The sequence below is a fragment of the Bos indicus genome, chromosome 13 (genome assembly GCF_029378745.1).
Source record: "Bos indicus isolate NIAB-ARS_2022 breed Sahiwal x Tharparkar chromosome 13, NIAB-ARS_B.indTharparkar_mat_pri_1.0, whole genome shotgun sequence".
NCBI lineage: Eukaryota > Metazoa > Chordata > Mammalia > Artiodactyla > Bovidae > Bos > Bos indicus.
In genome coordinates, this window is record NC_091772.1 from 82,324,391 (window position 1) to 82,336,520 (window position 12,130).

General features: G+C 41.3%; 1 long non-coding RNA gene across 4 annotated transcripts in view; it reads left to right on the forward strand.

The window, feature by feature from the left end:
- Nucleotides 1-12,130, forward strand: part of LOC139186629 (uncharacterized) — a 158,442-nt gene that overhangs the window by 110,062 nt on the left and 36,250 nt on the right. For 2 of the 4 annotated variants that reach the window (XR_011570305.1, XR_011570308.1), the window contains one exon: nt 6,159-6,319. The exons of the other annotated variants lie outside the window; for them this stretch is intronic. This is a non-coding gene — a long non-coding RNA (uncharacterized lncRNA). The remainder of the gene's footprint in view (nt 1-6,158; nt 6,320-12,130) is intronic. 4 annotated transcript variants of the gene reach the window in all.

The window sequence follows — 12,130 nt, forward strand, 5'->3', positions numbered from 1 at the left end:
GTATGTCCTCAACTTTTTCAGCCTTCACTGTACTTATCAGAGAAAACCTTAGGAGGTGTTAAGTTCAAATTTTGCCTGTTTGATGCCCAAATGCAGTCCACTAATGGATCTGACCTAAAATACATACTTATTAATTCAAGCAGACCCTCTGTGTTGCAGACTCATTTACTCCACGTTCTCTGAGGACCTTCCTCTCAAACCTCAATACCCTCCACACCAAACTTGGCTGATGATGTTGCTATTCATTTTATCGATAAAATAGTCCAACACTCAGAGCTTTAACACATCAATACCAGTCATCTACTAAGTGATAGTGTCCACAGTCTTACGCTCTACCTTTCGTCTGGGTACTGCATACCATCCATCTGACAGTCCTGCTGCCGACATTGACAAGGCCTGGGGAAAAAGTATACTCAGAGGGTCTGAGTTCAGGTCCAGAGCCGCCTTTTTCAAGGTTCATTCTTCTCTCCGTACCACAGCATCCCCAGAGGTGTAATCCATCCTCAGGAAATCTGACTTGGGAAGTGGATCTTTACAGTCCCTGAAGGAGATGCAACCCCTTTGAATAAAGAAATCCAGCATCTCAAGTTACATTTAATGCACTATGGAAGTGGGGTACAGCTTCCTGGGGGAAGCATCTGTTGAGGGGCAGAGCCTGAGAAGGACCAGAGGGACCCTGTCTCAAACCACGGAATGCCAGCCAGGGTCTCCAGGTGCGTGGATAAAAGCAGCGTGCCTGCCTGATCGGAGGTCCAAGAACACACCTCACTGCTGATACAGTAGGTGTTGCCCTGTTCCTGATTCAGTGACCTCTGTCCAGGAGGTATTCCCACTGTCTCCTGCATTTGTGCTTTTCCTCCCTTCTCTGGACAATTCTCAGCATGCACACATACCAGAGTGTCTGCTGTCTGATAAAACAGAAACACATTGTTGTGTAGCAATAGCTGCCTGGAGACTGCCTCATATGCAGTTTTTAAATTATTCATCAAACGAATGAAGGAACGTGTTTACTACTGGCATGTCATTTTTTTTACCCTAGAAAATCCTTTAGTGTTTCCCTCCCTCCCTCTCGCCGCCACCCCCCACCCTGGAGCTGGGGGTGTAACTACTCAATTTGATACTTGAGATGGATTATGTTTTATCACTCCTTGCTCTATATGACAAAAACATTTTCAGTAACTATTATGAAAAGAAACAAGTACAAAATGGCAGAAAAGAACTACAGATGGGAGAAGTTTTCTTTTATTATGTTTTCTGTATATAAACATGCCAGAGGAAAAAATAAGTACATAAGTCTATGTAAAATAACAAGTGAAATGGCTATGAAAAAGAAAACAGTAGCATAGTAATAGTTGTTAATTATATCCATACAAGTTTTAATGCATCAATGCATTAAAAAAATCTGTGCCTGCCTCTCTTTTGTTGTGACAAATAATACCATGATGACTTCTCTTTATTAAACAACTTTTAAAAAATTTAAGCACAAAAACTCCAAGTGGTCACATTAAAAGGACAGACTTGAAGTATGATGTGTTTTTGTTTTATTTTTCCCTTTATTATAGTCTCTGGGTGATGTGTGTTTATTTCGCAGCTACTGTTTAAATGCAAGATTAGATAGTTCTACAGGGCTTGAGGACACAAGCTATGCCTGAGGCAAGCTTGAAGGGTTCCAAATCTTTAAGAGTTTATTCTTGGAAGAGATGCATGTGACTGAGTCGGTCTGAGTCCAGGGCCAGCTTATAACTGGAATTTCTCCAAATAAACTGCCATGTACAAAACTGTGGTCAAAATAAAAGACATGTGAGAATTATCTGGCTTTTAGGCCACTGTTGTGCGAACACCGTGGAGATGGTGGACCTCACGGACAAACTTCGAACAACCGCTGAAGTCAGAGCCCCTTTGTCTTCCAGTGAGTGGAGAATCAAGGACTTTCTCAGCTGTAGAATGGAGATACTATTTCTTTTTATTAGTTTTCTAGCAGATAAGAACTTTGAAATAATTTAGACGAAAGCGAGAAGTCCTTGGCAGGGCTCCGAGCTTTGGGGTGGCAGCCCCGTGCGGAGTAACAAAGCTGGCGCCAGATCTGGGTCAGGGACACAGGCTCTGCCCCCGCTCTCCTGCGTCCCGCCTCAGGGCCGGGGCTCTGTGCTCCAGCTGCCGCAGGCCCACTGTGCAGAGCGAAGAGGGGCCACAGTGGCCTCCCGTCTCCTGCCACTGTGTCTCTTCCAATCAGGAGACCATGCTCTAGCCCAGCATGGAACCGTGACCCCCAGGCCAGACTCTCAGAGAAGTGGCTCTGACCCATCTGGCTTGGCTCAGGTGTCCCCTGGAGGTCTCCCGAGCTGTGGCCAGGGAGCAGAGCTCTCGGTAGCAAAGGTGGTGCCTGGAGGCCTGTCCGATAAAGCCGTGGGTTGGTGAGGAAGGGCGTGACAGGTGTGCTGGGCTGGGCTGGGGGCAAGAGGGGTAGGAGGGCAGACAGGACTCTCAGGGCCATGAAATACTCTCTGGATACTAGTTTTCTAAAATGTTTGCTTATTTGTTTGACTGTGCTGAATCTTAGTTCCAGCAGGTGGGATCTTTGTTGGGGCATGTGGGACCTATTTCCTCGGCCAGGGATTGAACCCAGGCCCCTGGCATTCAGGGCATGGGATCTTAACCATCGAACTACCAGGGAAGTCCCTGTTTGATGTTATAATAGTGGATATGTGTCACTGTACATTCGATCCATTTCTAGAGAATGTGCAACACCAAGAGTGAAACTAAACTATAGACTTTGGATGGTTAGGAAGTGTCTGTGTGGCTTCTCCCTTGGTGAGAAATGTACCATTCTGGTGAGTGATACTAATAAAAAGAAGTGGGGTGGCTTTACTCGTGTGAAGTCATGCTGTGCATGCAAAATTTCTGCACTTCCCTCTTGTTGTTGTAAACTTAAAATTGCTCTGAAAAAAATGTCTTTACAAAAATTTGAGAAGTTAAACCTGAACCTTAAAAAAAAAAAAAAAAAAACTAGAAAGGAGACTTCTTAAGAACTTAAATATATTTGCTGTTTTCATTTTGAAAATGGATCTTGTCAAAAAAATTAATTTTTCCACCTAAATATATTAATTCGTGCCTAGGAAGTCTTAACATCCCCTTTCGTCTTTATTTTTTAAAATATTGCAGCATTTAGCTGATGCTTTCCATCTTTTCTCATCCCATTCCTAAAACTCCTATAAATGCCTTCCCTATATAGAGATCACCATAGACAAGTTAGAATTCATCTCTCATTTTTCTTTTTTTCTTTTTCCAAGTACACATTGCACATTTCTTTAAGATTTCTTACTACTGGGACTTATGGTCTTCCATGGCTTTATATCAGATTAAGAGCAATAGATAATGAGTAGACATTTTAATATTCGGAGAATAGATAATGAGTAGACATTTTAATATTCTACTCATGAGTTGACATTTTAATATTCAGAGAAGGCAACAGCAACCCAATCCAGTACTCTTGCCTGGCAAATCCCATGGACAGAGGAGCCTGGTGGGCTGCAGTCCATGGGGTCGCTAAGAGTCAGGCATGACTGAGTGACTTCACTTTCACTTTTCACTTTCATGCATTGGAGAAGGAAATGGCAACCCACTCCGGTGTTCTTGCCTGGAGAATCCCAGAGACGGGGGAGCCTGGTGGGCTGCCTTCTATGGGGTCGCAGAGAGTCAGACACAACTGAGTGACTTAGCAAGCAACAGACATTGTAACATCACTGTCAATTCCAGAACGCTTTAGCATTCTTACTCCTTTCTTCAGATCAGATCAGTCGCTCAGTCGTGTCTGACTCTTTGCAACCCCATGAATCGCAGCATGCCAGGCCTCCCTGTCCATCACCAACTCCTGGAGTTCACTCAGACTCACGTCCATCGAGTCAGTGACACCATCCAGCCATCTCATCCTCTGTCGTCCCCTTCTCCACCTGCCCCCAATCCCTCCCAGCATCAGAGTCTTTTCCAATGAGTCAGCTCTTCCCATGAAGTGGCCAAAGTACTGGAGTTTCAGCTTCAGCATCATTCCTTCCAAAGAAATCCCAGGGCTGATCTCCTTCAGAATGGACTGGTTGGATCTCCTTGCAGTCCAAGGGACTCTCAAGAGTCTTCTCCAACACCACAGTTCAAAAGCATCAATTCTTCGGCGCTCAGCCTTCTTCACAGTCCAACTCTCACATCCATACATGACCACTGGAAAAACCATAGCCTTGACTAGATGAACCTTTGTTGGCAAAGTAATGTCTCTGGTTTTGAATATGCTATCTAAGTTGGTCATACCTTTCCTTCCAAGGAGTAAGCATCTTTTAATTTCATGGCTGCAGTCACCATCTGCAGTGACTTTGGAGCTCCCCAAAATAAAGTCTGACACTGTTTCCACTGTTTCCCCATCTATTTCCCATGAAGTGATGGGACCGGATGCCATGATCTTCGTTTTCTGAATGTTGAGCTTTAAGCCAACTTTTTCAGTCTCCACTTTCACTTTCATCAAGAGGCTTTTGAGTTCCTCTTCACTTTCTGCCATAAGAGTGATGTCATCTGCATATCTGAGGTTATTGATATTTCTCCCAGCAATCTTGATTCCAGCTTGTGCTTCCTCCAGCCCAGCATTTCTCATGATGTACTCTGCATATAAGTTAAATAAACAGGGTGACAATATACAGCCTTGACGAACTTCTTTTCCTATTTGGAACCAGTCTGTGGTTCCATGTCCAGTTCTAACTGTTGCTTCCTGACCTGCATACAAATTTCTCAAGAGGCAGATCAGGTGGTCTGGTATTCCCATCTCTTTCAGAATTTTCCACAGTTTCTTGTGATCCACACAGTCAAAGGCTTTGGCATAGTTAATAAAGCAGAAATAGATGTTTTTCTGGAACTCTCTTGGTTTTTTGATGATCCAGCAGATGTTGGCAATTTGATCTCTGGTTCCTCTGCCCTTTCTAAAACCAGCTTGAAGCCTGGCTTGGAGAATTTTGAGCATTACTTTACTAGCGTGTGAGATGAGTGCAATTGTGTGGTAGTTTGAGCATTCTTTGGCATTGCCTTTCTTTGGGATTGGAATGAAAACTGACCTTTTCCAGTCCTGTGGCCACTGCTGAGTTTTCCAAATTTGCTGGCATATTGAGTGCAGCACTTTCACAGCATCATCTTTCAGGATTTGGAATAGCTCAATTGGAATTGCATTACCTCCACTAGCTTTGTTCATAGTGATGCTTTCTAAGGCCCACTTGACTTCGCATTCCAGGATGTCTGGCCAAATTTGGATGTCTCCAAATAAAAGTGGAGAAACATACTATGCATATAAAAAGAAATCTAACCTATGACTCAGCAATTCCATTTCAGTAAATTTGTGATAAGATAGTAAACAATTAAATTCTCAATTATTGTATATTAATGTATTATTACATTACTTACAATAATAAAATGAAGCAATTTAATTATGGTATTCAATGAATTACTTTATTTTTTAAAAAAATTGCCATCAGTGCTTAGAAGAGTGTGTTTATGATTTTATGAATTGAATTTATATTAGACACACACATATATGACATATGTAAATACATACAAGTACATTATATATAAATGTTACAGTGATTGAGTAATAGTGTAAATCAGTATTTCCTTTCTCTATAATGATTTTCTGCATTTTCCAAATTTTCTACAATGAGCATGTATTATTTCTGAAATCTGAAAGTCATATTAGTTAAAATCTAACAAAAAGGAAGCCTGGTGTCCTTTTTTGATATGGTGGTCTTGAAATTTCCTTCTAATAATGGAAGGAAAAGACTTGTGTGTCATTTTATTCTTTAAAAACAAAGCAAAACGAAGTGCTGGAACAGACTGGGCACACATACATCACGACGTGCAGTCAGCTCATAAAGTCCATTATTCTGCACATAGAGCTCAGAATGTACCCTGACATTCTGGAGCATCAGCTGTAACTCATCATTCTTATGAATCTGTCATCACTTTTCTCAAAGGAATTTCCACTTCTGTGATGTTACTTTTTCCATTATGCCTTATTTCCACCAAAATAGTAAGAGGACATAAAGTCTATTTCCTTTGCTTTGTATTCTCTCCTTGCCTGGAAGAAAAACTAATTAAATATGTTTTCCTTTATCTGATTTTTTTCCCCCTAGGCATCCTGGAAAGTGGTCACAGAGTCAGTTTTCTGGGATAGCAATTTCTGTATAGAAAGGACTTCCTCCAAACCAAAAAGTTTATCCACATTTAAAAAGATCAAGAATGTGATGGAACATTTATTTTTAGCTTTTGTATTTATTATTACCAGGATATGAAGGTAGGTAACACAATAATAGAAGTGGATAGAGAAAAAGGGAAAGCAGACCTCCTTTTTTCATTAATTTTTCATTTAAGATTATGTATGACCTCAGTTTTTCCAGTGGCTGGATGGCATCACTGACTCGATGGATGTGAGTCTGAGTGAACTCGGGGAGTTGGTGATGGACAGGGAGGCCTGGTGTGCTGTGATTCATGGGGCCGCAAAGAGTTGGACACGACTGAGCAACTGAACTGAATTGAGCTGAACTGGTGACCTCAGTAGACTCTAATAGTGGGAAATCAGTCAATCAGTCTCTCTCTCTCTCCATAATCCTTGATAGAAATGTGTTCAACGTTGAACTTTCCAACAAAAAGGCAGGCTCTGTACAAGCAGGAACCAGGCCCACCTGGTTCATCTCTGGAATAGTGAGCGGTGCATAGGGCATGGTCCATAAATACTTGCTAAGTGACAGGTTGAGTTTTGAGGCAGAAGTAGAAAGTGCTGGTCAATTAGGAAAGCACTTGTGCCCAATGTCAGAATAATCCTACATTGTTTTGTCTTGACTTTTATTAACTAATATACTGGCTGCATTGTTCACAGAGTGCAGGGCAGTATCAGTAGACTTTCTTTTCTATTTGGAAATCGTTTCTCACTTACAGAAAGCCTAGTACAAAGAATGTGTTTCCTGTATATCGTGTGAGAGCAAGTTGCCCGTCACCACCCACTGTAGTGCGTGCCCTACATTGTTCTACGTGATCGCAGTACAGCCATCAGGTGCAAGTCACTCCACTGACGTGTTACTACCGTCTAATTTATGCACGCTTTTCAGATTTCTTCGGTTGTTTCAATATGTCCTTTATAGCAAAAGGATTCAATCCAAGAATCATGTGTTGTCCTGAATTTTTATGTCTCCTTCGATCTGGAATATTCCCCAAGCCTCTCCTTGACTTCGTGACATTGATTTGACAGTTTGGAAACTTACAAATGAGTCATTTTTTTTAATGTCTTTCAAGTTTGGTTTGTTTCCTTATTTTTAAGGAAATAAGATATTTCCTTATAATTTGCTGCTTTGCAGAGTTGGGCTTCCTTGGTTTGGTGGTTCAGTGGTAAAGAATCTGCCTGCAATGCAGAAGATGTGAGTTAGATCCTTGGCTCAGGAAGATCCCCTGGGGAGGGCGTGGCAACCCACTCAAGTATTCCTGCCTGGAGAGTTTCATGGACAGAGGAACCTTGTGGGCTGCAGTCCACGGGGTCTCACAGAGTTGGACATGCCTGAGCAACTGGCACATGGTTGGCAGGAATGTGACAGTAAGAGGACACAGACGTTATGACTGCGTCCTTCTCACCAACCCTGTCAAGTGGTACACATTCCAACTTGCTCCAGTCCTCCTCATGTCCACTTTGGTCACTTCCCAATTTTCCCAACCAAAAGATCCTCTTTTCCGTTGCAATTAATGTGTATTTTGTGGGGAGGTACATTAAGATTATATAAATACAAAATTCCTCATAAAAATCTGACGAGTAGTTCTGTACCTCTTGATTTCCCTTGGCTCAATTTGGTGATGGTTGCCAAATGGTGATTGGCCGATTCCATCATTCTTTCTGCATTTATCAGGTGATGGAAAGCACCAGTTAATTAATGTATTTGTTTTTTATTTTTTGTCCCCTTCACCCATTTCTCCCACCTCTCATACCCTGTCTCTGGCAGTCACCAATCTGTTCTCTGTATCTAGGAGCTTATTACTATGTCTTTTAGATTCTGCAAATAAGAGAGGTCATAGGGTATTTGCCTTTTTCTATTTTGATCCATTGATCTGAGTGCTTGTTTTTACACCAATACTGTACTGTTTTAATTACTGTAGCTTTGTAATATATAAATTGTTTATGCCTAATTTTTTACTAGTGGGCACAAAATTCGAATAATGGAGCAAAAGACTAATATCCCTAGAAACATTATAAACAAATTCAAACTTAGGTTAATGTGAGTAAGGATTTTCTAAGACTAAAGCTTTGCAAATAAGTTGAACATAAAAAAAATAAAAAACACTCTGCCTGAATTCACCACTCAGAGGTCCCTGTACCTGCTCTGGGGCAAAAAAATTTGAGGATGGAGAGATACCAGAAATGACACTGGTTGAACTGCATTTGAAGGGAGGAAACTGAGCCAAAACTCACGGCGTGTGGGGGACTGGTACAGCTCCTGGAACAGAGAGTTTAGGTGAGGCACACGGAGGAACGCGTAATTATGATAGCATGCGCTAAATATTTGTTCAGCCAACGGGTTGAAATATGTGAACATGACAGTGTCATCCCTTGTTAATCAGAGTGACCTGACCTTCGTCTGGTTTGCATTTTGGGCTTTTGTTGGGCTTTTGTGTAACGGAAACACTGTAGGTTCCTTAAGTCTTCTTATCGTACGTCTTGGTGACGCCTTTCTTTTTACAACCAGGACGCTCTGCGCTCCCAGTTCTTTACTCCTGCTTGTGTATATACACAAAGTTTATGACTTGCTGACTCAGATCCCCTCAGTCTGTTAATACACACTGGGGGTAAGTTAGGGACTTTGAAATAATGCACTAACTTCTTAATGAATCCGGGATGCCTTGTTGGGATTGTTGGTTCTCTTCTAGTGTGACAAATGGCATCCTGGCAGGTGATAGAGGCATTCTCTCCACAATTCCAAAACAACAGTGGAAAAGCTGTAAAGAGACAGCTAATCAATTGGTCTTTTCTGTTTAATTCCAGATGACTTCTGCTAACTACTTCCATTCAAAATCTATTTAAATAACCAAGTAATTTAAAATACAGAGTGAATCTGTCTGTATGGGTGTATGTATATATGTAAGTATGTGTGTATGTGCATAAAACCTCTCTCCTGTCTTTAGAAAATGTTAATGCCAGTTTAGAAGGATATATCTATATTAAGTAACGGGTTATAAAACAAATGTAAGAAGAAAGATGAAAAAGCAGCATCCACCATCATCAATACAAAAGAAATGGAGCCAGTAATGAGTTTAATACAAAAATGTATGTTATCAAATCCCATGAATTTTCTAGGAAGATAAGGCCCAGTTGGGCTTCTCAGGTGGTACAGTGCTAAAGAATCCACCTGCGAACACAGGAGACACAGAAACACAGTTGAGACACAGTTTAGATCCTCCAGGAAGGTTCCCTGGAGGAGGAAGTGGCAACCCACTCCAGTATTCTTCCCTGGAAAATTCCACAGACAGAGGAGCCTGGCAGGCTGCAGTCTGTGGGGTTGCAAAGAGTTGGACATGACGTAGTGACTGAGCACACACAAGGCCCCAGTTTTTCACAGGCATTCAATATAAAAAGGGAAATTACCTCGGTTACAGTAGTAGGATAAAAACTAATTACTGTGAAAGGTACTCACATTCTTGAATTAAAGGGAAGACAAATATCTCAAGAGAGTCTTTATATGAGCTATATGCAGTTCATATTGTTCAGAGATGCTGCTCTTCAGTCGTGTCCGACTCTGTGCGACCCCATAGACGGCAGCCCACCAGGCTCCCCCGTCCCTGGGATTCTCCAGGCAAGAACAGTGGAGTGGGTTGCTATTTCCTTCTCCAATGCATGAAAGTGAAAAGTGACAGTGAAGTCGCTCAGTCGTGTCCGACTCCTAGCGACCCCATGGACTGCAGCCTGTCAGGCTCCTCTGTCCATGGGATTTTCCAGGCAAGAGTACTGGAGTGGGGTGCCATTGCCTTCTCCGTCAGAGATGCTATTGCTCCCAAAAAACTTAGAAGAACTACTTAGTAAATATAATGGAACTTACGGTGAAAATAAGATTAGGCAAAGCATTCACACCATGTGGGTATGTAATCAGAACAACAGTAAAAACAATACTAATTCTAGAAAAACCAAATACAAGTACACGGATGTTAAGTCTTAGTAAATATCACAGTAAGTAGAGAATTTTGTGTCTTTGAAAAGAAGTGAAGAAATCTCGTTAGAAAAGAATGTAAGGTGGACTGAAGCTGCAAAGTCAAATTCATAGATAGATGCATTAAGAGTGGAAAGATTGGTACAAAAATCGTTTCTAGGACAGACCCCAAAGTCAGTCAAGCACAGAGAAGAACAGCGGTGAATGGGCATCACCTCGAGTCCCTTGCAGCTCGCCCCGCACAGTGGTGCTAGGACAGCTTGCAGCTGTGCTCAGACACCATCCTGTACTTCCTGTTTGCATACAAGTTAATTTATGTTGCAGAAGCAGGTATTATGGAACAACGGACAGTCCTTTTTGTGTGATGTATGTATGGGTGTTTTAGGGCACCAAATTTACCACCTTGCCAAAACGTTTAAGAAATTTTAATAAACAAAGGTTTGTGTTTATACGCCCATAACTTGTAATTTAAATTACCTTTTTTGTGTGTCGTGTGGTATTCAGTTTACCATTGACAAATCTACGTAATAGATATTCTACTAAATGACGAGTTCACTGAAGTTTGGCAATTAGCTGAGTTGAGGGTATTTTTCATAATGGAAAATGGTGGTTTTTTTTTTTAAGTCATTGAAATGATTTTTTACACTGTTTTTACATTCAGCTATTTTACCCTGAGTATGAACTGGTGAACTAGGTCGGGAGTGGAATGCCAGTTTCTTAAAAATGGCACTATTTACCGTGCTTCTGTGTGTTTCACTCTGTCATATTTGTATCACAACATTAAGATAAATAAGAGGAAATAAAACAAGTTCAACTTGTGTGGTTTACTGTGAGATCTTCGATAATCCTTTAGAATGCAGTAGGTTTTGGCAAGTTTCTCCCTAACAAGTAAAGATGGATCTTCAGGAAAAATCAAAGTTACTATATTATATGGGCTGTTGTGTTAACAGCACTTGAGGAGAATGAAAATGGGTGCCTAGTCTAAATGTAAATGGCATATCCAATTTGGAAATAAATGACCACAGGATTGAAGAACTATTGAAATATATGCCTGCCTCGAGTTTGGCCATTCAGTCCAATCTTATGAAGCAAGTGCTAAGATTTAGTAGTAGCACTTACCACTTTATGACTCTGTGGGAGCTCTGATATTATTTTTTGTGTCCTTTCGTCTTAGAGGGAGAAAATGCACAGCACCCACAGAAATACAAATACAGAGGAGCTGGAAAAATTAAAAGAAGATTATGATTATCAAGAAGTTGCAAATAATTTGAAATTCTAGCATTTTCCTCTTGGAATTAAGTTCTGAGAGGAGATGCTGCATATGTTAAATTTATAAATCTATGTAAGTTTCAGATTCAGGAAGATTTTTCTCATCGTCATTGTTTTCTCTATCCCTCCAACAAATTTCTCCTGAGAATGTATCTCCCAGATTGCAGAGAAATAGAAACCTGATGATTACAGGCTGACTTTAAGTCTTCCCAGGTGGCTCAGTGGTAAAGAATCTGCCTGCCAATGCAGGAGACACAGGAGACAGGGGTCTATCCCTGGGGTCGGGAGGATCCTCTGCAGGAGGAAAGGGCAACCCATCCAGTATTCTTGCCTGGGGAATCCCATGGACAGAGGAGCCTGGCGGGCTCTAGTCCAAGAGGTGGTAGTCAGACATAATTGAGTGCATAGGCATGCATGCACACACGGCTGACTTGATCAGTCTAGAGAGATGAGTCAGTCAGGAAGTTTTTAATACTCTTCTACCTGGACAATTGGGAGTTTGGGAATTGGGGTTTCAAATTGGGTGCACCTCACTTAGTATATTTTTGACACATGTCAATTAGGAAAATGATCCTGAGGTATGATTTTCTCCTGTACATTGAGGAGTGGTGACAAAATTATCGAAATCCTTGATTCTAAAATCTGACTGCCTGACT